This window comes from Acomys russatus, chromosome 10 (assembly GCF_903995435.1).
Source record: "Acomys russatus chromosome 10, mAcoRus1.1, whole genome shotgun sequence".
Taxonomy (NCBI): domain Eukaryota; kingdom Metazoa; phylum Chordata; class Mammalia; order Rodentia; family Muridae; genus Acomys; species Acomys russatus.
The window spans coordinates 60121702-60147631 of record NC_067146.1 but is presented as its reverse complement, the minus strand read 5'-3'; the positions used below and the strand labels follow the sequence as shown (position 1 = coordinate 60147631).

The following is a 25930-nucleotide window of genomic DNA, read 5'->3' as shown; positions in this document are numbered from 1 at the left end:
TGTCTATGCCTGTCTGTCTTTTGCTCTCTGTCTGTGTGTGTGTGTGTGTGTGTGTGTGTGTGTGTGTGTGTGTGTGTGTGTTTCTGTATAAGAACCAGAGTACATATTATATAAACTACAGCTTCACAATAAGTGTACATTATGTTTATTATTGTTGTCTAATATGTCACTAAATACTTCCAACCCTTTATAATACTTTTCTATTTAAGTTTCTGAACAATCACATACACATTCTAAATTAAAATAATTTAGTAAATAAGTATTGCTACAATATTTTACTTTCACTTTAAGCCTAGCAGTTTTAAGATCAAGGAATAACTCCATGTTTGTTCATTTCTGACATTCAGCCCTCTGATGTGCTAGAAGACAGTTCAGACCCAGCCAGTGTGCTAGGATGACGCTGAGTGTCAACCTGTAGCATGGTTTGTAGCCTTAACACCTGATCTACTAGAGTGCTCAGCATAGCTTATGTGGTGAGGAAATTTTGAATAACTGTCATTAATGGACTTTTAAGTATATGGAGAGTTAAAGTTTCCCCTAAAATGCCAAGTTAGACCAACCACTTCAAGTGTACTTCAGGTAAATAGCCTATAAGTAAATTGTAGGCATTTGTTGATGTGAAAGGGGCTTTTAGATGATTGCATAAAGTCTCCTGGACACAGTTTTATCATCATTGAAACTCCATGTAATTTCACCCTAAGTAACTTTCACTTCCAAATACATCATGTAAGTTTGAGATAAAATAACCGTTACACACTAGCTTCCATCTGCTCCCATCCATCCACTGGGAAACAGCATGATTATCCTCATACCAAAGCGAAAAGCATCCTCAGATTCCGTTTCTAGCCAAAGAAGGCAGCAAATGGATGTGACCTTTGAAACTGTGCAAGAATAGCTCACCCCAAATAACTCTTCAACTGAGATCCTGACCAAATCCATAGCCAGCACAAGACAACATCCCCCAAGAACTGTAATCCTGCATTTCTGCTGTTAGCATGTACCACAGGATGAAACTCAGGCTGCCAAAACATGGAGAATGGACAGCAGTAAGAAACACAATGAAGCTCTCAAGCTGCCTTCAAACGCTGAGATCATCTTGAGCTGTACGTGTGCCTGGTGAAGCCAGGAGACGCTGGGCAGCAACTGCTCAAGAGCCACAGTTGAGCATAAATTATTGCTGCCTAGGAGAAGAGATCAAAATTAGAATCTTGCCAAATTAGATGGCTAGGAAATATGAGGTGAGAGTAAAATTCCAGAAGATCTTATAGAATGAAAACCATTTTCAGAAAATCAGCATGTTTTTCTTTTTTTTTTAAGATTTCTTGACTAGTATGTATACAGTGCTCTGCCGGCATGGACATACACCTGCCAGCCTGAAGAAGGCATCAGATCACATTAGAGATGGTTGTGAGCCACCATGTGGTTGCTGGGAATTGAACTTAGGACCTCTGAAGGAGCAGTCAGTGCCCTTAACCTCTGAGCCATCTCTCCAGCAGAAATTCAACATTTTTAATCAAAGACAAACTTGGTGTATTCATGCCAACAAAATTTAAAAAACATTCTGTTTTTCTTTTTTTTTTAATTTTTTATTATTAATTTATTTTTGTTACATCTCAATAGTTATCCCATCCCCTGTGTCCTCCCATTCTTCCATCCCTCCCCTTTTCCCCTTATTCCCCTCCCCTATGACTGTTCCTGAGGGGGATTACCTCCCCCTGTATATGCACATAGGGTATCAAGTCTCTTCTCCCTAACCTGCTGTCCTTCCTCTTAGTGCCACCAGGTCTCCCCCTCCAGGGGACATGGTCAAATGTGAGGCACCAGAGTACTACCAGATCTAGCCAATGGTCAGAACAGTCTCCACACTTGAGTGGAGAGTGGGATATGACTTTCTAACATTCTGTTTTTCAAAGATAATATCAAAGAATTGAAACGTCAAGCCAGACAATGGCATAAAACATTTATTGTACTTATATACCTACATATAGATATATATACAAATATATTACAAAGAGTTTTTCTCTTAAAATATAAGAAAATATTTCAATCAATTAAAATTAAATAATTATAAATTATATAAATTTTTAAATTATAAAATTAAAATAAGCAATAGATTTAAAGAAATTTTATCACAAATTAATATATACAAAAAGCTAAAAGAAGATACATGTAATTAAATCATGCCAATGTTACTATTAAGGAAATATAAATTAAATCACTATAATGTGTATTTCAAATTTTCAACAACTATATTTAATCAGACAAAAATAGGACCAAATATTATCAAACTGGAAGACGTAGAGTTTACAGATGGATGGCCATCCATACTGATTTCCATTTCTTTTTAAAAATATTTTATTTATTGTAATTTATTCACATTACATCCCAATTGTTATTCCTTCACTCTATCTTCCCATTCCCACCCTCCCTCCCTCTTTGGATCCAGACTAGGACTCTGGGCAAAGCGCTGATAGTTGTATGGAAGGGTTATGGCATGGAAGGACCCTGAGATGTCAGGAGCTCCACAAGGAAATCATCAAGCCTGGTGGATCTGGACCTGGGACGGGGGGGGGTGGGGAGCGTGCTGCACAAATTGATACACCAACCAAGGACATTGCAAGCAGAGAACCTAGACCCCCTGTTCAGATGTACCCAGTGAACACTCATGCTCCAAGTGGTGTTGGTCGGGGAAGCTACCTCTGACATGAACTATGGAGCCCAAGAATTGATCACTGCCTTTTGGTGAGGGGGCCTTAGAGACACACAGAGGAAGGGGATGCAGACTAACCTAATATTCCTGATAGGCTGAGGTCAGATGGTGGGGGAGGAGCCTCACTACCCAACTCTTTTAATCCAATCAAGATGATCTCACACACCCAAGTCCAAAGGTCTGTCTCCCAGGTTCTAGATTCTGTCAAGGTGACAATTAACAATAACCATCACAAATAGTATTAACACTTAGTTTCCTCCATCATGTTACTCACCTTCCAAATGCTAAGGAACCTTGAGTTACCATATCGGATGGCGTAAATACAAAACACTGTCCACGTTTCAAAATGTTCTACTGAGCTGCGCTGTCTGGATGCACCTACATTACCTGAGTCCTCTGAATCTATGGTACGTCACAGACAGTAGTAACCAACATATGTTTACTCAATGATCTATCATAACATTCTGTTAGTACTTAATCAATTCCCTGTGTGTGAAGATTGGTAGATAAGAGTCTGAGGAAAGGAAGTGATTCAACAGTAAGCATTCATCGTAAAGTAGGGCTAGACACTGCAGAAGCTGTGGGATGGGCTGAAGAGGAAGCAGACCAAAGCAACATCACTGGTTTGTAATTACATGATGTTCAACAAAACGGATGAGGTCATATGATACAGTGCTAAGGTACCATGAGAGGAAAGCACAGAGATGCCACGGGATCATGTAGGAGGGACATGAAGACAGCCTTAGGCCAAGAAGCGGCTTCCAGGGATAAGTCACACATGGGGGTGGAGAAATTTTGTGTATGTCATGAAGACCATAATGGGAATTGAATCAGAGAAAACTGTAGAGAGGAAAGCACTCTTATCAAGGAGGAAAACAAATACTCAAAAGAAAAGAAAACGAAAAACCAGATGCTTAAGGAACAAAATGAAAAGATAAGAGTAAATGACTTTAATGTAGAAAGTGTATCCAATTAAAGGTGAAAATCAAAATACTCTTAAGAAAGGTCAAGCATGTAGTTTATTTTACAGTGTCATTCCAAAGTTAAACTTCTACATGGTATACTTTCAAGCTGGACAGCGTGGCTCATGTGCAAATCTAGCACTCCAGAGGCTGAGGCAGGAGGCATTAGCAAGTGTGATCCTTGCAGAAAAACAACAAACTAAAAAAATCAACAAAAATATGTTGATATGTTCATATTAATAAATGCATCCCTTAAAAGTGTAATTTTTGACTAACATAAACTATAACGCAACAATTTTTACTGAAAATATCTATAGTCATGTATTTGCATGCATATATATATTCTTACATGTGTAAATATAACTACAAATAGCATTTAGCCCATAACACTCTTACGCCTCTGCTTAGCTTTCCAGCATTTTCCCCTTCTCTATCTCTGGCGTCACTCTTCTACACTGAAAAGTGATCAATTGGATACATTGTATCATCCCCACATTTTTCTGTAAGTGTCCTAATAACAAGATAGCATGTAACATATACTCTCATATTTATACAATTCCGAGTTACTGAATTGTATTACGAGTGATGTCTGTCCTTGCTTTTTCTCATTCTGTAGATACGTAATAGAGATCACTCTGAGGCTGACATGGCGTGAACAGATTCTTTTAAAGGCCCCATCATGTTTCATGGTGCATCATCATCCCTTGAGCAAAGATCATTACCGCTGTGTCCAATTTAGTGCCACAGTAAACAGTGACACACTGAGTACCCTCTGCATTAATCTAACATCCCCACCCCCTCTGAAATAAAACCCTGGAGATAAAATCACTGAAAAGTGAAAAAAGTCACTGGTATATTTTTTAATTTGCATAGATGTAACTTTGGTGGCGGGGAGAAGTATAACAACTTTCCGTCAGCAATGTGAGAGACTGCGCTTTTCCATGCATCCCCACTGGCAATCGACACTAAATGTCAGACCAATGGATCTAAAACAGTGGCCTGGTGTCATTTTATTTGGAACTGACATAACTACTGTTTGAGTGGTTTTCCAACGCTTGCAGGGCATGCGCATCTGTCCCATTTTGAATTGCTCCTTGGGATGTTTTAGCTATCTTCCTTCCACATCTACTGTTCTTATCTACTTATTAATACTCACTCTTTGTCCACTGCATTGTAATTCTGTTCTAAAACTTATCAATCATTTGTTAACTTTGAAATCTATTATCACAGAAATCTGTTTTAAACTATTCTATGTAAATACTGAAAACTTTGTGTGTATCATTTCTGGAATTCACACTTACATATACTATGTGCATGCCCTAGTTCTTCTTTTAATGTAGATTTGATATTTATTTGAGCTGTTTAATCTCATCAGAAAGTAATGATTTAAGTTTTAAAAACATGAGTTCAGTGGTGTAGCTCAAACTCAGTAACAGTGTGCTTTTCTAATTTGGATGAGGCTCTGAGTCAGGGATGTAGCAGTAATGGGGTGCTTCCCTAACATGCGCGAGGCTCTGGGCTCAAACCTCAATAGTAAATAGAATAAATAAATAAAATAGAAAGGTTTTATCTCATAATACCTGTCAATTATGCCAGTAACCATTGTTAACACATTGACTGACTTTTTAGAAAAGCAATTCAGAACACAGCTGCTTCAGACAAAAACTCATCTCAAAAATATACAATAATTTTATGTGTGTTATGACTTTCACATAAAACATGAAAATATGCACTTAAAATGATTCTGTATTTCTGTATTTTTTGTATTTGTTGAAAATGTTAATATTTAGATGAGACAATAATGAGACTACTGAACATTGTCAATTAATTACAATAGTAAATAGTGTGTGACAAAAATAGATTTATATTTTTATTCAATAAGTAATAATTTGTAGTTGCATAAATAATGTACATATAAAAATATTTATGATAATATAATTATATATCATTGTATAATATAAAGTACAATAATATTTAATATGCATTTATGCCTGGTGATAAAATAGCTATTTTTAATCTTTTTTAGCTCTGTATTGGATATTGATATTTGTAGACATTTTTGTTTTCTTATTTATTTGTTTCTAGACAGGGTGTCACTATGTAGCTCTGGCTGTCCTGCATTTCACTATGTAGACCAGGCTGTCTTTAAACTCATAGAGATCTGCCTGTCTCTGCCTCCAGGGTGTGGGATTCAAAGCATGTGCCACCCAACCGGCTCTATGGGCATTTTAAGGCTCACAAGTTTAAGCTCATGAAAGAAGGAATAAATTAAATGAGGATTAAACACATTAAATGGCAAATAACAGTTGCGTGTTCTTTCTATCCAACATGCAGTCATATAATTTTATAGCTTTGTTTCAGTAGCATTTCTCCTGCCTGCTCTCTACTTTGTGTCTTCCTTTCTTTCTTTTTTATTATACACAGTTTTGTTCATAATTCATATAGAAATAGAGTATAGAAAAGAATAGACCTCAAAGGACAACATTCTATGCATCGTGAGCCGTACTATTTTTATGTTTTATTCTAAATACCCAGCCATAATATTAAATAGAAATAATGGGTACCAGGCTAAATAATCCAATGGCTTATGACTCCATAAGACAGACAGTGTTTCTAAGATTATATACACCACAGTTTGTGCAATGTTATAACTGCATGCTTATATTTAAAAATATGGATGTAACCTAGTTTGGGAATGATGTGATCATCAGTCTCTGTTTTAACTGAAGTTGAAACATGAATAGGAGAGAAGGAAGCCTCTCTTTGTAAATCCACATTCTGATGTCAAATATTCAGCCACCGCAGAAATGTCCTCTTTAGAACCATTTTTCTAGAGGCCAACTCTGGCTCCACAAGCCCAAGCCTTTCACTGAACAAAACTTCAAAGCCGTTTCCAAGTGTGATGGAGGTTTAGCATCTTATCAAAGGGTAAAAATCATAAGCACATTAGTGGCTTTAATTCCAGAGCGTTGAGGATTTACCAACAGGGTGATCCATAATTTTTTGTTTGTTAAATTTTTTTTGTACAATATATTGCAATGATGGTTTCCCATCCCTCAATTCTGCGCAGATACTACCCACTTTGCTACCCACCGAAATCCACAATCTTTCTTGCTCTCTCTCATTAAGAAACAAACAGGCATCTAAAAGAAAAAAACTAATGAAATAAGATAAAAGCAAAAACAAACATACAGAAGAAAAGCAATGGATCATAGAAAAAACAACCAGAAACACATGTAGAGATAGAAAGACACACATTGGCACACACTGAAATGCCCTAAAACCACAAGATCAGAAATCATGATATATATAAACAAAAGACCTATTGGGGAGGAATGAGGAGAAGAGGAAGAGGAAGAGGGAGAAGGAGAAGGAGAAAAAAGAAGCCCAGACAAATTATTATGAGACAAAAATATCTCTAAAAATACCACTTGACTTCATTTGACTTGGTCATCTATAGCTGGACATAGGGCTTGCTCTTGAGAGTGGTTTTATAGCCAATGAGATCCATTAGAGAAAACTAATTTTTCATCATTTCATCATTTCTAAAGGAGCCCTGGGGATGATGATGATAGATAGATAGATAGATAGATAGATAGATAGATAGATAGATAGATAGATAAGCATAGTCCCTTTCTGTGGGCATAGGAGTGTCTTTAAGAGCATTTGTTATGTATCTTTAAAACAAAAAGTTACCAAGGGGGAACTCCTCCCCCTGAATATGGTGCTAGGGTATCAAGTCTCTTCTTGGTAGTCTGCTATCCTTCCTCCGAGTGCCATTGGGCCTCCCCAACAAAGGGACATGGCCAAATATGGGGCACCAGAGATCCTGTGAAAGTCAGTCCCCAGTCTCCACTTAGCTGTGGAGAATGTTCTGTCCCTTGGTTATGGAGGGAGGAATGGGAGGATGTATGAGATGGGATAGAAAATGAGATGTAATATGAATTATTTTATCTTTCAATAAAAATGTGTTAAAAAATGTATTTTCAAAATACATGACAGAAAAAAGTAACCCTCAATATAAAGTAGCTTATTATATATTAATAAAACAAATTTAAAAAAAAAAAGAACAAACAAACAAAAAGTTGTGCCTTCTATAAATGCATTACTCTACCTCCCGGAAATGAACACTGTCTAGTGTCTCCCAAGTGTCTGCACAGGCACGCACACCTTCACATGAATGTACACATGCACTCACACAGACAAACATATACATAAGTAAATAGAATAAGTCTTGCAAACTTAAAAAATTCACTAAAATATTCCCTTCTCCCAAAAACTAAATACCACTAAAGGAGTTTACAGGCAATGGTGGAAGCTTAAGGCAATTATCAAAAAATAAAATAAAATGAAGACATTTTAAAATAGTTAAATAACCATGACAAATCCCTTTACAGGTCATTCACAGAGTACAGTTTAGCTGTCTAAAACATTCATTGCTTTCATTCCTTCTGGCTTTTTCTGTAGTCAAGAAACCAAAAAAGCATTGAGATTATATTTATATGACCAGATGATTAGTGTTTGTTAATGTGTTGAATGTCCCCACCAAAAATGTGGGGCCTTTGATGACCATCTATGGTAAGTAGGATCAGGTGACACATTTATGAAGCAATCATCACATAGTGAAAGTTCAGCCTTCATTAGATTAATATATGTAAGAGGAGTGAGTTAGTGGGTTATTTCCAGGATGTTTATTACAAAAGTCATCTCTGACTCTGGTACATGTTTTCTTTTTTTTTTTTTTTTTTAATTTTTTTTTATTAATTTATTCTTGTTACATCCCAATGTTTAGCCCATCCCTTGTATCCTCCCATTCTTTCCTCCCTCCCATTTTCCCCTTATTCCCCTCCCCTATGACTGTTCCTGAGGGGGATTACCTACCCCTGTATATGCTCATAGGGTATCAGGTCTCTTCTTGGTAACCTGCTGTCCTTCCTCTGAGTGCCACCAGGTCTCCCCCTCCAGGGGACATGGTCAAATGTGAGGCACCAGAGTCCATGAGAAAGTCATATCTCACTCTCCACTCAACTGTGGAGAATGTTCTGACCATTGGCTAGATCTGGGTAGGGGTTTAAAGTTCACCGCCTGTATTGTCCTTGGCTGGTGCCTTGGTTTGAGTGGGAACCCTGGGCCCAAATCTGCCTATCACAATGTTCTACTTGTAGGTTTCTAGGACACTCTGGATCCTTCTGCTTTGCTATTCTCCCATGCTTCTCTCATTTAGAGTCCCAATAGGGTGTCCTCCCCTTTGTCCCAGTTTCCTGGTAAGTGAAGGCTTTCGTGGGACATGCCCCTTGGGCTAGTATGCAGATATAAGTGAGTATATACCATTTGAGTCTTTCTGCTTCTGGGTTAACTCACTCATTATGATCATTTCTAGCTCAATCCATTTATCCACAAATTTCAGAGATTCTTTGTTTTTAATAGCTGAGTAGTATTCCATAGTGTAAATGTACCACAGTTTCTTTATCCATTCTTCTACTGAGGGACACTTAGGCTGTTTCCATGTTCTGGCTATTATGAATAAGGCTGCTATGAACATGGTTGAGCAAATGTTCTTGTTGTGTGCTGGAGCATCTTCTGGGTATATTCCAAAGAGTGGAATAGCTGGGTCTTGAGGAAGCCCTATTCCCATTTTTCTGAGATAGCACCAGATAGATTTCCAAAGTGGTTGTAGTAGTTTGCATTCCCACCAGCAATGAAGGAGTGTTCCTCTCTCCCTACATCCTCGCCACCATGTGGTGTTGCTTGAATTTTTTTATTTTAGCCATTCTGATGGGTGTAAGATGGAATCTCAGAGTTGATTTGATTTGCATTTCCCTGATGACTAAGGAGGTTGAGCATTTCTTTAAGTGTTTCTCAGCCGCTTGATATTCCTCTGTTGAGAATTCTGTTTAGTTCCAAGTCCCATTTCTCAATTGGGTTATTTGGTTCAGTGGTGTTTAATTTCTTGAGTTTTTTATATACTTTGGATATTAGACCTTTGTCAGATGTAGGGTTGGTGAAGATCTTTTCTCAGTCTGTAGGCTGTCGCTTTGTTCTCTTGACAGTGTCTCCTGCCTTACAGAAGCTTCTCAGCCACATGAGGTCCCATTTATTAATGGTTGATATTAAGGCCTGGGCCGTTGGTGTTCTGTTCAGGAAGTTGTCTCCTGTGCCAATATGTTCCAGGCTCTGCCCCACTTTTTCTTCTAAGTGACTTAGTGTCTCTGGTTTTATGTTGAGGTCTTTATCCACTTGGATTTGAGTTTTGTGCATGGTGACAAATATGGGTCCAGTTGCATTTTTTTACACATAGACCTCCAGTTAGACCAGCACCATTTGTTGAAGATGCTATCCTTTTTCCATTGAATGGATTTGGCTTCTTTGTCGAAAATCAAGTGACCATATGTGTGTGGATTCATATCTGGGTCTTCGATTCGATTCCACTGATCAACCAGCCTGTTGCTGTGCCAGTACCATGCTGTTTTAATTACTATTGCTTTATAGTACAGTTTGAGATCAGGTATGGATATTCCTCCAGAGCACCTTTTATTGTACAAGATTGTTTTAGCTATTCTGGGTTTTTTGTTTTTCCATATGAAGTTCAGAATTGAACTTTCAATGTCTTTTAAAAATTATGTAGGTATTTTGATGGGATTGCATTGAATCTGTAGATTGCTTTTGGCAGGATGGCCATTTTTACTATGTTAATTTTCCCGATCCATGAGCAAAGAAGATCATTCCATCTTCTCAGGTCATCTTCAATCTCTTTCTTCACAGTTTTGAAATTTTTTCAAACAAGTCCTTCACTTGCTTAGTTAGAGTAACTCCTAGATATTTTATATTGCTTGTGGCTAATGTGAAGGGTGTGGTTTTTCTAATTTCTTCCTCGGAAAGCTTGTCATCTGTGTATAGGAAACCTACAGACATTTTTGAGTTAATTTTGTATCTAGCTAATTTGCTGAAGGAGTTTATCAGCTTTAGGAGTTCTCTGGTGGAATTTTGAGAGTCACTTATGTACACTATCATGTCATCTGCAAACAGGGATAATTTGAATTCCTCCTTTCCCATTTGCATCCCCCTGATCTCCTTTTGTTGTCTTATTGCTCTGGCTAGAACTTCGAGTACTATATTGAAGAGATATGGAGAGAGTGGGCAGCCTTGCCTTGTTCCCGATTTGAGAGGAATTTCCTTGAGTATCTCACCATTTACTTTGATTTTGGCTATTGGCTTGCTGTATATACCTTTATTATGTTGAGGAAAGTGCCTTGTATCCCCAATCTCTCTAAAACTTTAAACATGACTGGGTGTTGGATTTTATCAAATGCTTTCTCTGCATCTAAAGAGATGATCATGTGGTTTTTTATTTTCAGTTTGTTTATATGGTGGGTTACATTGATGGATTTCCATATATTAAACCATCCCTGCATGCCTGGAATGAAGCCTACTTGGTCATGATGAATGATATCTTTGATATATTCTTGTATTCGTTTTGCAAGTATTTTATTTAGTATATTTGCATCGATGTTCATAAGAGAAATTGGTCTGAAATTCTCTTTCTTTGTTGAGTCTTTGTGAGGTTTAGGTATCAATGAGATTATGGCCTCTTTTAATTTGGTAATGTTCCATCCATTTCTATTTTTTGGAGTAGCTTGAATAGTATCAGTATTAGCTCGCCCTTGAAGGTATGGTAGAATTCTGCACTGAAATCATCCGGCCCTGGGCTTTATTTGATTGGAAGACTATCAATGATTGCTTCTATTTCTGTAGGGGAAATGGGACTATTTAGCTTGTTTATCTGTTCTTCACTCAACTTTGGCAAATGAAATTGATCAAGAAAATCGTCCATTTCCCTTAGATTTTCAAATTTTGTGGCATATATGCCTTCAAAGTAGGATCTTATGATTCTTTGTATTTCTTCAGTGTTTGTTGTTATGTCTCCCTTATCATTTCTGATTTTGTTGATTTCAATACTGTCTCTCTGCCTTTTAGTTAGTTTGGCTAACTGTCTGTCTATCTTGTTGATTTTCTCAAAGAACCAGCTCTTGGTTTTGTTGATTCTTTGGACTGTTTTTGTAGTTTCTAACTTGTTAATTTCAGCCCTGAGTTTGATTATTTCCAGACGTCTACTCCTCTTCGGTGTTTCTGCTTCTTTTTTTTCTAGGGCTTCCAGTTGTGTTGTTAAGATGCTTATGTGTGATGTTTCCAATTTCTTTTAAAGGCACTTAGTGCTATGAGTTTTCCTCTTAGCACTGCTTTCAATGTATCCCACAAATTTGGGTATGTTGTTCCTTCATTTTCATTGAATTTCAGAAACTCCTTGTTTTCTTTCTTTATTTCTTCCCTGACCCAGGTGTCATTTAGCAGAGAGTTGTTTAGTTGCCATGTACATGTAGGCTTTTTGTTATTTCTGTTGTTGTTGAATTGCAGCCTAAGAGCATGGTGATCTGATAGGATACAAGGTATTATTTCAATCCTCTTGTATCTATTGAGGCTTGCTTTGTGCCTACGATGTGATCAATTTTGGAGAAGGTTCCATGGGGTGCAGAGAAGAAGGTATATTCTTTCTTGTTTGGGTGAAAGGTTCTATAGATATCTGTTAGATCCATTTGACCCATGGCATTGGTCAATGATGTTATTTCTCGGCTTAGTTTCTTTTTCAATGACTTATCATTCAGTGAGAGTGGGGTGTTGAAGTCTCCCACTATTATTGTGTGGGGATCGATGTGTGGTTTAAGCCTTTTTAGCAGATCTTTTACAAATGTGGATGCCCTTGTATTGGGAGCATAGATGTTCAGAATTGTGATGTCATCTTGGTTGACTTTACCTTTGATGAGTATGAAGTGTCCTTTTTCATCCCTTCTGATTAATTTTGGTTGAAAGTCTATTTTGTTCAATACTAAAATGGCTATGCCTGGTTGCTTCTTGTGACCATTTGCTTGGAATATTTTTTCCAACCTTTTACCCTGAGGTAATGCCTTTCATTATGGGTGAGAAGTGTTTTCTTGAATGCAGAAGAATGTTGGATCTTGTTTATGCACCCATTCAGTTAGTCTGTGTCTTTTTATTGGAGAATTGAGACCATTGATGTTGAGAGATATTAATGACCAGTGACTGTTAAGAGTCTTATTTTTGATGTTGTTTCCAATTGAGCATTTGTGTAGTTGTGTTTTTGCCATGGGATAGTTATCTATTTCCTGAGTAGTTTTGATTGTAGCTTGGCCCTTTGGGATGGAGTTTTCCTTCTAGTACCTTCTGTAAAGCTGGATTTGTGGATAGGTACTGTTTGAATTTGTTTATGTCATGGAATATTTTGTTTTCTCCATCAATGGTTATTGATAGTTTTGCTGGGTAAAGTAGTCTGGCCTGGCATCTGTGGTCTCTTAGGGTTCGCAGGATCTCTGTCCAGGCCCTTCTGGCTTTTATGGTCTCTGCTGAGAAGTCGGGTGTAATTCTGATAGGTTTGCCATTAAATGTTATTTGGCCCTTTTCCCTTGCAGATTTTAATATTTTTTCTTTGTTCTGTATGTTTTATGTTTTAATTATTATGTGACAGGCAGTTTTTCTTTTCTGGTCAATTCTATTTGGTGTTCTGTAGGCCTCTTGTATGTTTATAGGCATCTCTTTCTTTAGATTGGGAAAATTTTCTTCTATGATTTTGTTGAGAATAGTTTCTTCTGGGGCCTTGGAGTCTGATATCTTCTCTTTTTTCAATGCCTATTATCCTCAAATTTCTTCTTTTCATGGTTTCCTTAATCTCTTGGATGTTTTGTGTCAGGAGTTTTCCAGATTTGGCATTTTCTTTAATGGTTGCTTCAATATCTGTGATTGTATCTTCTAGACCTGAGATTCGTTCTTCCATCTCTTGGATTCTGTTAGAAAAGCTCACCTGTGTGTTGCTCGCCTTCTTCTCTGGGGTCTCACGTTCTCGTTTTTCTTCTGTCTGTGTGTTTATCATTGATTCCATTTTAGTTTTCAGATCTTGAACTGATTTTTTTCATGTCTTTCATCTGATTGTTTGTATATTCCTGAGTTTCTTCCATTGCCTCTTTATAGGTCTTCAGAGCCTGAACTGTTTTATTTATTTCTTTCATCTGGTTGTTTGCATTTTCCTGACATTTTTCCAGTTCCACTCTATGTGCTTCTTTTATGTCTCTCACCTGTTTGGCTGCGTCTTTCTGCATTTGATTATGAATTTTATTTGTTTCCTCCATTATCATCCTTGTTACTAACGATTTGAGGTCATTTTCTTGTATTTCCATTGTATTTGAGTTCTCTGGGTTGTTTTCTTTGGGATAGCTGGAAACTGGAGACGCCATATTGTTTGCGGGGTTTTTTTGCGAATGCTTTTTCACTGTCCTTTAGACATCTTGCTGTCTTTGTTTTTGTTGGGTAGTTTCCAGAGTTGGGTGGAGGAAGTCTGATGATAGATTCACTTGTTTTCTCACGATTTCCCTAGGCTGGGAGCTCTAGGGATGTTAGGATGTTAGGAGATTAGCACTGTTGTTTTGGACTCTCACAGCCAGTGATCTTCAGCTCCCCTGTGCTGTGGGTCCTGCAATCGTTCTGGGTCTCTGAATGAGCGTTGGGTCGGGCCAAGGTATCCACAGCCTTCTGTGTCCCCTGCCAAGTCCAGCCAGGAACACTGAGCCTGAACCACGGGCCGAACTCAGCTAGATTCTCAAGGCCTGAACCATCTGCCGAGCTCAGCTAGGGATTCTGGGCCCAAAATACACAGAGTCCAGCCAGAATTTTTGGGCTGGGACTGTGCACCAAGCTCAGCTAGGGGCTTTTGGCCCAAAATGCATGCTGTGGTCAGTTATTGACTCAGGGCCTGAACTGTCCACCAAGCTCATCCAGGAATTCTGGATTCGAACTGTACACTGTGTCCAACCAGAGTCTTAGAGCTGGTGGAACTGAGCGTTCTGCCCAGCCTGCATCACAGCAAGAGAATTGTGGCTGCTCTGAGCTAGGGCCTCTGGTGGAACTGAGTGCTCTGCCCAGCCTGTGTCACAGCAGGAGAACTGTGGCTGCGCTGTGCCAGCACCTCCGGTAGAACTGAGTGCTCCGCCCAGCCTGCATCACAGCAGGAGAACTGTGGCTGAGCTGAGCCAGCGCTGCTGACGGAAGCAAGGGCTCTGCCCAGACTGCATCACAGCAAGGGAGCTGCCGCTGAGCTGAGGTGGTGCCTAGGGTGGAACTGAGCACTCTGCTCAGCCTGCACCACAGCAGGGGAGCTGTAGCTGCACTGAGATAGTGCCTTGGGCAGAATTGCTTGCTGCACTGAGCCAGAACCCAGGACTCTGGGGCCGAACTGTCCGCCGAGTCTAGTCTGGGTCCCAAGACACCACACGACCCAAATCTTGCCCAGAGTCCCCTCTCCCGCAGCAACTCCCACCAGCCACCACACCAATTGCCTCCACCGGAAGGCTATGAGCTGCAAACCTCAGCCACCGCCGCTGCTGACGCAGGTGCTGCTGGTGCCGCTGCTGCTGCAGCCTCTGCCGCTGCTGCTCTGAACCTAGAAAATGTGCGCTCCTCCCGTGTGCAGGGGCACACTCCCATGTGCAGGGGCACGCGGGTCCTCCGCACCCTGGTCCCTCCGAACCATGGAGCACTCCTGCTGCCGTGTTGTGGGGACCTCGGTGTTCCTGGCTCAGAAATCTGTGCAATTCCCTGAATTGTTCACTAGAGCCTCCAAACACAGTCCACACAGCTCACCGCCATCTTGGATCCCCCGGTACATGTTTTCTTGATGTCCTCCACCTTCTATGGCTCTTACACCTGTTCTGCATCCTCTTCCTCAGGGTTCCCTGAGCCCTGAGCAGACAGATTTGGTGGAGACATCCTATTTACTGCTAAATGTTCCAAGGTCTCTCTCTTTCCTTAATGTCTGACTTTGGGCCTCTCTATTCACATCAGCTGCAGGAAGAAGCTACTCTGGTGATAGCTGATCAAGGCACTGATGAGTATTTCAAAATGTCATTAGGAGCCATTTTACTTATATAATTGTTTGTTTGTTTTAGAGGGTTGTTTCTGTTTTTGCTTTAGAATGGTAGTATTTGGTTTTCCACTAGGCCCCGAGGCTGTCTGGTTTCAGATTCTTGGCCACCCAAGCAGTGCCAAGTATAGGTTCCATCTTGTAAAGTAGGCTTTAAATCAAATCAGATATTGGCTGGTTATTCAAGAAAGTTTGTGCCACCATTGTTCTAACATGTCTTGCATGCTGGACAGTGTTGTAGGTCAAAGCCTTCTTCTCTTTCTTGTATTCAAATATGAAATCTCCTATGACTTTTGGTTCTTACAAGCCCCATTTCCTTGAGTCTGGTATCACTGTTGGACAGCCAACTATACATGCTCTTCATGAAAACAAAGTGTTAAAACAGCACATGGTTCACCTTTTAGGAAGATTGGGATTTAATCTTGGGGAGATATGTCTCCAGTTCCTCACCATGGTGCCACAGGCTCTCTCCTGAAGACCAGTCACAGCATCCTTAAATTCAACATGTGGGGTAAACATGTTCACAATGTCTGTCTCTATAAGCATGCTGAATCACCTCACTGAAAATGTAGGTCCAAACTCTCTTTCTTAAGAAAAATGGTTGTAAAACATGAAAGTAATTTCAACTTGTTTTCAAACAAGTTACAGTATGTCAAAACAGTTTAGAGTAGTAGTAAAGAAACTTAGTATTCCTAACTTTACAAAATATGACTATTTAATATTTTTAAAGTATTACTTTTTGTTGAGTTTCTGTCCCAATCTACATGTAACATTAAACAACCAAAAAGTATCATCCTTTGCCAGGATCCCCAAGATTTCTTTAAAAAACATAATTAAACAAGTATAAAATTAATATTGTAATATAATTCTTTTTATGCACTGTCATTTTCAATGTTTTTCTATCATTGAGAAGAATATTCTTTTGCCCTTCACTTCAAAAAGTCATAAACATTTTACCAACAGCCATTCCTTGATTTATTACATTTGTTTATTTAGTATGTTTGTATGTGTGTTAAAATAAAAAATTCTTTTAAAAGTTAGTGTTGAATATTTTAAACATTTTTGTATCTTGTTTGTGAAAGTTTGTGCCATATGATGGCTATCTCAGAGAACAAATTGAAATCTGAACATAATACACACAAAACAATGATAGGCCTATACTTAAAGCAGCAGTAAATAAAACCATTCCTGTATTTGAATAAATGTGTGCATGTGTTTGTGTGTATGTGTGTGTGCATGTGTGTATGCATATGTGTGTTTATGTGCCTGTGAATGTGTGTGTGAATCCTAAACACTTACATGTGGACTTGCGTGTGATTTACTGTGCTGCATATGTTCAGAAGTGATGAATGCTGCTAAATTACCAATTTGCCTGTAGTGGAAGAGGCCAACACCTAGGTCCACATGTAATAAATATTAAAGCCATCTCATCTTGAGGACTTATACAGAATGACTTACAAAGACTATAGATCAAGTCTGGGCTAGTCATAATTCTGTGGCTCTCAACTCACGTCCACTTCTTCACTTCATCCACTACTGACCATTAGCTAAAACTGTACTGCAGTTTGATGTACAAAGCTAGATTTTATTTTACTGACATTATTCTCAGATCTTTTCATTTTAAAGTTTTCCATGCTTGGGATTCAACACAGTTTTCATTTCAATCTTGAGACTCAGAGAAGCTCAGAAAGTAATGGGCATGGGATGAGTAAGACTTAGGGTTCTGCAATCACAGAAAGTAAACAGTCACCATCCACATGGTTTTAACAAACTCCAGCTTTGTCTTTTAGAATCTGTTTTTTTATTTTTTTATTTTTTATTTTACTAGTGTGGTTATAGAACATCAAAGAAGCTGCACTTTTATGGTGCTTGTCACATCTTGTGTCACAATGCATTTATTTACGTAAATGTTATTTCTCGAATTCTATGCTCTGTGCCTTACAGGTGGAGATTACTCTACCTCACCTGCATTTGCTTCCCTGTGGACAATGTCACCATGAAATTATGTCTTTAGTATTATGAAATGAGCATAGCAGATGGCCTTGAGCTGGAGTTCCACTTGTCCACTATCATCAGTATAGCTCGGAAGACACCAGTTAACTGCAGCTGTGACTTAGGTGCCATAGACTGGGCTGTCTCAAAGTGTTAGAAATATCAAAGAAATTCACAGGGGAGAGTATTTTATAAATCTAAAAATGTCTTACATATTATCTATCTTTTTAAAATAGAAATACTGGATGCTGTCAATAAGGAAATTTTTATCTCACTGTTTTTGTTTAAGTGTTATCGTTCCAAAATTATTTCCAGTGAACTTTCTTAATAAAAGGAAAGATTATAGTTGTTATTTTCTGTGGATTTAGGTTTTAAGTGGGCCTATATAATTTTACTAAATTAAAGCTTCATGTAAGAATGAATATTTATCTCTCAATTCATATGAAGATTGGTGGGATGGTAGATGGTAAGTGTATTTGCTTGTAGTGTGGACTTCAGTGGTTACCATGGTTACCTAATAAACCACTGAATGTCTTCATCATCTCCTAATGGGAATATTATAATAAGAGCATAGGAACAAGAACAGTCACAGACAGAAAGAAATATGTCACCTTCTATTGCACAGTGAGTGAAGAGCTTACTTTTTTTTTTTTTTTTTTTTTTTTTTTCATTTTTCTCTTGACTGGGCCAGAAATGCAAATATTTGAGAAAATAACACTGAAAGTTTACATTTCCTCATCTGACAGGAAGAAACTTGCAAAAACAATGATTAGCTTAGTAGAGTGTGCATGAACAAGAAGTGGTCTCTATAGAGTATCTGTATTTAATCAGTTAGGTACATAGATATGGAACTTAAATATTTGGATTTTGTACAACTATTTCATTTATCAGAATATTTGAACAGACTGTCCCAATTCCTCTCCATGAAAATGAATTTCCGTTATGTTTCAACAGAAGCTATGAACATGGCAGTGCAGCATGCTACAGAAATTGTGCGATTTGTCTCAATGACCCAGCTATAAACAGATTAAGGAAAGGGGTTCAAGACTTAAATCACCCAGAAAAATTCAGCTTCTGGATCTTAAAATGCATGAACTATCAGCACACATCTCAATGGAAAGTCCTTAACCTGGACCTAAGGCAATTCTATAGCTATCCTGTAGGAATCTAACAATCAAACCCTTTCTGAGGGTTGCCACATTCTAACTGTACCTCCAGAACTGTGGTGGGGCCTTCTGTCCTGATCGTCAATAGATATACATGTCCACCAATCACAACATGACCTGTTTTTACATAGGCTCTTATTCTATTTTTATTTATTTGAAAACATTTTTTTTGCATGCAGTGTACACTTTTGATGATTTCTCTTCCTCCCAACTCCCCTGAGATTCTCCCCACATCTTTATCAAAGAATTTCAGACAATGTATTTATCATATTCATGACTTCATGACTCTTCCTATATCCTCCCTACCCACACAACTTTGAGTTTACTTCACTTTTCCCAAATTAGGTCCTGTTTCTGACAAATATTCTTAGAGATGGAGCTTGCTCTGAATTGTTGTCACCTACCAGGGGTCACGTCATTGAAGAAAGATGTCTTGTCTTCTTCCATAAGCTATCAAATGTCAAAGCTCCTCATCTAGTGGTGGGATTTTGTGTCCATCTGCCCCACTCCATGCTAAGACTTTGTCTGGCTTAAACATTTGCAAGTCTTGTGCATGTCATCACAATTGATGTAAATTTATATGTTCAATCCTCATGTTCAAAAAAGACTTTTCTTGATGCCCCCTCTTGACTCCAGCTCTTATGTTGTTTTTATCCCTTCTTGCTTGTTTTCTGAGCCCTGGGGAAATGACTATGTCCAGCCAGGGCTGAGCACTCCATAGTCTCATTTTCTCTGTACACTAACCAGATAGGGAGGGTGTCATTGCCATCTTCTCTGATGAGAGGTGAGAGATGAACTGTTCTATGAGTGTTTCAATAATACTCACTGAGTTAATGTCTTTTTAAAACTATGACTTTATAGTATTAAGTTCTCCCAAAGGGTCAAACACCAGAAGTTTTTGGTACCATTAACAGTGCTTTTAATGAGTTTTGTCTCATGAATCAGGCCTTTGGTAAAATTCAAAAGCAGTTGGTTACTCCCAAAACATTCATGGCACTATGCAGAATGAGCATATCCTGTCAGGTCAGTCATTATAGTTTGCATAGTTCAACGATGATGGGATTGATGGTTACTTTTCTCCAAACATGTGTCTAACCATCTTAATACCTCTACCTTGGGTTCATCCATGGAGAACAGTGGCAGTAAAGATCTGGAATATATGAAAAGGAGGCACTCAGATACATTCTTGCCTTTTACTTAACCTAGAATGAAGACTCCCAGTGGTAAATAAATTGATGCCAAATGTGAGGCACCAGAGTTCGTGAGAAAGTCATATCCCACTCTCCACTAAACTGTGGAGAATGTTCTGACCAGTGGCTAGATCTGGGTAGGGGTTTAAAGTTTACCGCCTGTATTGTCCTTGGCTGGTGCCTTAGTTGGAACGGGACCCCTAGGCCCAAATCTGCCTATCATAATGTTCTACTTGTAGGTTTCTAGGAACCTCTGGATCCTTCTACTTTGCTATTCTCCCATGCTTCTCTCATCTAGAGTCCCAATAGGATGTCCTCCCCTCTGTCCCAGTTTCCTGGTAAGTGATGGCTTTCATGGGACATGCCCCTTGGGTGAGTATGCAGATATAAGTGAGTATATACCACTTGAGTCTTTCTGCTTCTGGGTTAACTCACTCATTATGATCATTTCTAGCTCAATCCATTTATCCACAAATTTCGCCTGGAGGGGGAGACCTGGTGGCACTCAGAGGAAGGACAGCAGGTTACCAAGAAGAGACTTGATACCCTATGAGCATATACAGGGGGAGGTAATCCCCCTCAGGAACAGTCATAGGGGAGGGGAATAAGTGGAAAATGGGAGGGAAGGAAGAATGGGAGGATACAAGGGATGGGATAACCATTGAGATGTAACAAGAATAAATTAATTTAAAAAAATCATAATAGCCAGAATATGGAAACAGCCTAAGTGTCCCTCAGTAGAAGAGTGGATAAAGAAACTGTGGTACATATACACTATGGGATACTACTCAGCTATTAAAAACAAGGAATTCCCAAAATTTGTGAATAAATGGATTGAGCTAGAAATGATCATAATGAGTGAGTTAACCCAGAAGCAGAAAGAATCAAATGGTATATACTCACTTATATCTGCATACTAGCCCAAGGGGCATGTCCCATGAAAGCCTTCACTTACCAGGAAACTGGGACAGAGGGGAGGGCATCCTATTGGGACTCTAAATGAGAGACGCATGGGAGAATAGCAAAATAAAAGGATACAGAGGGTCCTAGAAATCTACAAGTAGAACAATATGATAGGCAGATTTGGGCCCAGGGGTCCCGCTCAAACTAAGGCACCAGCCAAGGACAATACAGGAAGTAAACTTTAAACCCCTACCCAGATCTAGCCAATGGTCAGAACATTCTCCACAGTTGAGTGGAGAGTGGGATATGACTTTCTCACGTACTGTGGTGCCTCACATTTGACCATGTCCCCTGGAGGGGGAGACCTGGTGGCACTCAGAGGAAGGACAGCAGGTAGCCAAGAAGAGACTTGATACCCTATGAGAATATACAGGGGAAGGTAATCCCCCTCAGGAACAGTCATAGGGGAGGGGAATAATGGGAAAATGGCGGGGGCGGAGGGAGGAATGGGAGGATATAAGAGATGGGATAAACATTGAGATGTAACAAGAATAAATTAATAAAAAAATAAATAAAAAAATTTTAAAGAAAAAATAAATAAATAAATTGATGCCATTTATTTCTGCTGCCAATCCAAACATGACCTCAAGAACAAAAGCTAGTTGAAAATTTCTGAAACATACACCACCTAGTCAGGTGGGTTAGACATTCCCTAGACCAACGTTTCAATTATTTTCTCTCTTGAAGAATGGCTGTAGACATTGCTGATGAAATCTTTTCTCAAAAGTTTAAATTTGATTGCAGTTTAAAACCATCAAATTTAAAAATTTGACAAGTTAAAAACCATCCAAAGGATAGGGTTGCGTACTTTAGGCAATGAAAAAAATGCCAAGAACATTTTTAAAAATTGTTTCATTGGTGTTGCTGCAGGCTATCGTTGTACAATTTTAATCCTTTTTAAAAATTCACTCTTAAAGCTCCCTAACATTAAATTGCTAAAAATAGTATATGTAATAGCAGTGATAATGTTGCTGTCTATTGAAGTACAGGGCTGTGGCTCACAAAGTTGTAACGATAACACTAGAATACTTTTCTAGTAGCAAAGTGGGGTGTCCCCAACTGCAGAGAATCAGGAAAAGGTCCTAGGCGGCACAGTGGGCTGTTTGACACACAGGAGAAAAGGTCAAAATGGGTTCCCAGAGGAGACATTAAGGTCACCAATATATCTCAAAAGCTGGAGGGGTAGACCAAGGAAGTTGGAAGTAAACCATAAATGTTATGTCTAGTGCAAAGAATCAGGAAAAAAAAAAAAAGACTGTGGACTAGTTCTGCAAACATGAGATTCCATGCAGGAGAAACTTTAGCCAAATATTCCCAGTTTCTCCCACATCAACACTCTGAGACTCTCTCCACCTCAAATTTTCTCATGCTTTGTATGTAGAAAATGGTTCTTTACACTGGTGTTTCCTTAGGAGCAACAGAATTATTTAAAGGTCCTGTGCATACTCCAAGGTTTTGAACTTCCAATATTCAATGTAGTAAATTTGTGATTTGACCTTGAGCCTTCTTTTCTAACACAAGAATCTCCTGGTGATTTTGATGGTTATAGTCTGGGGAACTGCTCTAGGGTTTGTAGGTCATTTATTAACTCATGGGGACCTTTTTAATGAAAAAAGGAATCCTCCTGCCTCTACCTCCCAAGTGCTGGGATTAGAGGCATACACCGCTATGCCTCGCTGAGGACTCTATATTTCACTGAAAAAAAAAAATGTTTACGTCCTGGTTTAAGAATAGATAAATGAACTGGGCAGTGGTACTGGTACACCCCCTTAATCCCAGCATTTGGGAGGCAGAGGCATGTGTATCTCTGAGTTTCAGGCCAGCATGGTCTACTGAGTGAGTGCTAGGATAGCCAGGCCTACACAGAGAAACACTGCCTCTACAGACAAATAAAAAAGAATAGAAAAATGACTGCTTTATCTACTGACACATGTCTTTATAGGGTTATTTTGATCTTATCTTACTGAGACGGGGTCTCACTGCATAGCCCTGGTGGCTACACAATAACATAGATCAGGCTGGTCTAACACTCAGAGACAGTCCCGCTTCTGTCTCGTGAGCTCTGAGATTTAAAGCATGCATCACTATACCTGTCAAAGAGTCAGGTGGCACAAAACTTTTTAAGATCATTTTATTACTTTTAATTATGTGAGTGTACATGTATGCATGTGGACATGTGCATGCAGCTGTACATGTCCTTGGAAGACAGGAGTATCTGAAAGTGAAGTTATATGTTTGCAAGCCACCTGACTGGGTCCTAGGAACACAGCATGGGTCCTCTGGAAGAGAAGCAAGCCCTTTTCACCACTGAATTATACCTTTGACCCTATTTCAATTTTTATGAAGCCTCCTTCCTTTGTAAGATGTGTATTTTACAATAGCTTGGTTAGTACTTAACTGGTATCTCTTTTCTTTCTTTTTTTCTTCCTTTTCACATGCATATGCATGTTCACAGGTACGAGGATGGACATATGGCTACACATGCATGTGTGTGATATTTTGAGGCCTGAAATTGATATTAGGAATAGTCCTCCAACACTCTTCCACCTTATTCACTGTAGCAGGAACTCTCAGTCAAATCCAGAACTCAGTAATATAGTTAGCCTCTCCAGCCAGCTTGCTCTGGAAGCCCTCCAAGGCTGGCAGTATACGTGAGCTGCCCTGCCCACCCAGCATTTACCTGGGATGTTGACATATGACCTTCTAACACTTTTGCTTGCAATAGTTAGCAGTCTATTTCTCTGTCTCCTATATTTTTCTCACCTAGACTCCCAATAGGATGTCCCCTTCTCTATCCCACTTTCCTGGTAAGCGAAGACTTTCATGAGACATGCCCCTTAGGCTAGGGTCTAGTTATAAGTGACTATATACCATTTGAGTCTCTCTGCTTCTGGGTTAACTCACTCATTATGATCATTTCTAGTTCAATCCATTTGTCCACAAATTTCGGGAATTCATTGTTTTTAATAGCTGAGTAGTATTCCATAGTATAAATGTACCACAGTTTCTTTATCCATTCTTCTACTGAGGATATGATACTTAGGCTGTTTCCATATTCTAGCTATTATGAATAAGGCTACTATGAACATGGTTGTATGATGGAGCATCTTCTGTGTATATTCCAAGGAGTGGAATAGCTGGGTCTTGAGGAAGCCCTATTCCCAGTATTTTGAGATAGTGCCAGACAGATTTCCAAAGTGGCTGCACAAGTCTGCATTCCCACCAGCTGGCACTCGGAGAAAGGATAGCAGACTACCAAGAAGAGACTTGATACTCTAGCATCATATTCAGGGGGAGGAGGTCCCCATCAGTCACAGTCATAGGGAAGGGGAATGGGGTGAAAGCGGGAGGGAGGGAGGGAGGGAGGAATGGGAGGATGCATGGGATGGGATAGCAAATAAGATGTAATGTGAATTATTTTATTTTTCAATTAAAAATGTGTAAAAAATAATAGTTAGCAGGTTAGCCATCGAGCCATCACCAGTACCTTCTTTTCTTTTTAATAATGCTACAATCTTTTGAAAATATAAATAAACTATCTTGGGGTTTTATTATTTGTTCTATGAATTCATTAAATTGTATCTTTATCTTTAATATTTTTCCAGATAAATTTTATTGAGGTGTTTATCATAATTGCTTCCTTCATTCCTTTTTAAAATTTTTTAAAATTCATTTTGTCTGTAAGGGTGTTTTGCCTGCATGTATGTCTGTGCACCCTAATGCCCAGGGAAGCCAGAAGTGAGTGTCAAGTCCCATGAGATTAGTTACATAAGATCATAAAATAACTTTTGGGTTCTGGGATTGAAACCCAGGTTCTCTAGAACATGGCTCTCCATCTATGGGTTGCAGCCCCTTTGAGGGGTTAAACAACCCTTTCACAGAGGTTGCCCAAGGCTATGGGAAAACACGGATACTTACTATGATTCCTAACAGTAGCAAAATTGCTACTGTTGTGAAGTAGCAATACTAATAATTATGTGGTTGGGATCACCACATGGGGAAATGTACTAAAGGGTCACAGTATTAGGAAGGTGGACAACCATTGCTTTAGAAGGGCAGCTCCTCTCTCCAGCCCCCTCATAATAAGTGCATCCGTTAATGTTACAGTGACATAATAGCTGAGAAAACAGCATAAGAGTAGAAGGATCACAGTTTCAAAAGTTCCCTTCCGACCATGGTTGCTTGACATTGTTACTTCCGGCCCTTGCACAGTAAGGCAGAAAGCATGGTGATGGAAGGACGTCCAGAAAGGAGGGAAGCTCTTCACCCTACGTGTGGCAAGAATCAGGGACAAAGAGGAAGGGCCCAAAGACAAGAAATATCTTCCAAAGCACACAGCCTGCTGCTGAGGATTATGCCCCAACTCCCAAGACTCTGTGCAGCTATGATGTTGCCAGTGAACTAACCCACTGATGATGTCTGTGCCCTAATGACCTATCTGTGAACCATCCCACCAGGCCGAGCATTCCACACATCATCTTTGGGGGAAGACATGGCAAATCCAAACCATAACAGCAGGCTCTCATATGAGTTATTGTTGACTGAAAAAAAAATCCCTAAAATATATTATAGATGCCTCATTGTGAATTTACATTCCCACATGTTGATACAGAAAACTAAGATTGCTTTCCTCGTTGTAATGACCATCAATGAAAAGGGTTTCTTTGGGAAAGAGGATATGGCATAAGATAAAATCTTTAACACATGTTAACAAAGCACTCAAGATACATTTATTTTAGTTCTAATTGTAAGAGCTCTATAATCTATACTTGGAAAGAGATGAACTCAGATGGACACAAAGGACAAGTCAAGCTTACAGATAAAATGGTATTAGTAATTTCTCCTTATTGTGATTGCGAACACTTGTGTAAAGCATAGGTCATGAAGAAGCCGTACTGAGCGTGAAGAAATGTGCCTAGTTCAGAGGCCTGGTAGTCCAACCACAGCAGCATCTCCCAACAAGT

At 39.1% G+C, this 25930-nt stretch overlaps 1 protein-coding gene across 2 annotated transcripts in view; it reads left to right on the top strand.

The window, feature by feature from the left end:
- Window positions 1-25930, top strand: part of Grid2 (glutamate ionotropic receptor delta type subunit 2) — a 1403143-nt gene that overhangs the window by 1215652 nt on the left and 161561 nt on the right. The gene's annotated exons all lie outside the window — the stretch shown is intronic.